The sequence below is a fragment of the Eulemur rufifrons genome, unplaced genomic scaffold, assembly GCF_041146395.1.
Source record: "Eulemur rufifrons isolate Redbay unplaced genomic scaffold, OSU_ERuf_1 scaffold_195, whole genome shotgun sequence".
In the NCBI taxonomy this organism is placed as follows: domain Eukaryota; kingdom Metazoa; phylum Chordata; class Mammalia; order Primates; family Lemuridae; genus Eulemur; species Eulemur rufifrons.
The window spans coordinates 257,501-259,658 of NW_027182977.1; positions in this window are offsets into that span (position 1 = coordinate 257,501).

Below are 2,158 nucleotides of genomic sequence, written 5' to 3' on the forward strand. Positions count from 1 at the left end.
ACTGTGCGCCCCACCCCCGTCAGTCATAGGGTCCGTTCTTTTCAGGATGACACCGGCAGCGGTTGCTGGGTGTCACCTAGCGGCCACTTTGATCAGACCTCGGGATCCGGAAAGTCAGGTGACGTTGGGAGTTTAAGAGCTGACTCCCGGGAGGTGTGGAGGGCGGGGAGGAGAGCACGGTCCGGACGGTCCCACCCTCTTCTTCCCGGGCCCGCAGCTCTGGGCCCGCCCGGGGCAGCCCTAGCCTCTAGCGGGTCTCCGCCCACCCGCCCTGTTGTCTGCGGGAGGCGCCCCTCCTCCCGCTCTCTGCCTCCTCCCGGGACCGTAGGCCTCTGCCCGTCGTCTTTTTTATTTTTATTTTTTCCCTTTTGTTTGTTTCTCTTTTATCTTGTGTTTTAGGCTTATCGAATATCATATCGTATAAAAACTTAAATCACAGAATGAATTATATTAAGTAACAAGATGTGGCTTTTTATCCTACGCCGAGAACGATGAATTTTTCTCTTCGTGTCCATTTTCCTGTCCTGGAAGAAATACAAAGTTGCTCGTGATACTTCCCCATCATCTTCCAGTTTCCCCGACTGTCAACACGATGTATTCGATCGTATATCTTTGTGTGTGCACGTGGGCGCCTGTACCTATTTCTTTTCGGCATCAGTCTCAGGTCTTTTGGCACCTAGGGGGGAAAAAGGAGAAACCAATAAAGGACAGAAAGACGTTCTGTCGTTTTACGCTCCCCACCACCACCACCACCACCACCACCACTTTTGGGAGCTTGTAGTCTGGCCTATGTCCCCAAGGCAGGTTAAATCTTTTCTTAAAACTCCCAAGTGGTCCCCTGCCCCGCCCCCCCCCCCCCAGGTGGGCGGCCGGCAGAGTTCACAGGCTTTGTTTTTGGCAGAGCCTGGACGATTGAAATAATTAACCACAATCAACGCTAAAGCTGAGAACCCCTCCCCCCCTCATTAAAAGCTCTGTATTTCTGCCTAGCCCTATGTTCGGGGAAATTCGGAGGCTTGAGATGGGAAGGTCTACCCTATTTTCTCCTTTACCGGCAAAATAGACTCTCTCTTTCCTTCCTCCTCAAACAGCTTGTCCTCGTTATTCGGCCTCGTGGGCAAGTGGCCGAGCTTTCGGTAACACCAAGTCTTCTAAGTTGTGTTGTGTTATCGGTCTTGTTTTCTTTCTTTTCTTTTCTTTTCTTTTCTTTTCTTTTCTTTTTTTTTTTTTTGAGACAGGATTTCTTTCACTCTGTCCTCTCCCAGGCCGCCTTGGCCTGATTGTAGCTCACAGCAAGCTCCAAATCCAGGGCTTAAGTGATCCTCTCTGCCTCAGCCTTCTGAGTAGCTGGGACTATAGGCAAATGCTGCCACACCCGCCATAATTTTTCTTTTTTTTTTTTTTTGTTGGTAGAGATGAGGTCTCATCGTGTTACCCAGGCTGGTCTCCAGCTGCTGGGCTCAAGTCACGCTCCCGTCTCTGCCTCCCAAGTTGCCGGGATCACGGGCATGAGCCACCATGGCCAGCCAGGTTATTTAAAGGTGATCGCTTTGCTATCCTGATACAAAACCCCAAATGTGCGAGTTTAAGGCACCAGACGGAGGGAGTCCCCACACTACATCGTCACGAACATTGAGGGTGGCTCACGAAACAGCTGGGATGTGGCCACTGTTATAATGTGGAAGCGCGCAAGCAGATCACAAGAGAATTTAATGCCAGTTTAGGAGTCTTTATTAGCCGGCCGGCGACCACCTCTGTCCACCAAACAATAACAGAGAGTGGCCCCGACTTGAAGTTGTACAGGGATTTTATACCCTTTTTGAGGAGGGCTACGTGCCTATACACATGTACAAGAAGAACAAAGAGAACAAAAACAGGACAATCATTAACAATTTAAGGTTATACCGCCCGGAGGTCTGGTGATTTTATGGACCCCTTGGCGCCATAAAACAGGTTGCAATCACTGACGTAAAAGGTCATCTATTTTACTGACCAAGCATACCACATTTATCTTGATTATCTTTTAGGCCTATGTTGAACCCATGACAGGGCAATCATCCTCCCCACCTCCCTGGTTCCCAGACCAGCAAGCTTAGTACAGAAGCAGATAGCATTCATTAGAGTTTCTTAACAAGTTAACCCTATAGGGGTGTCTTTC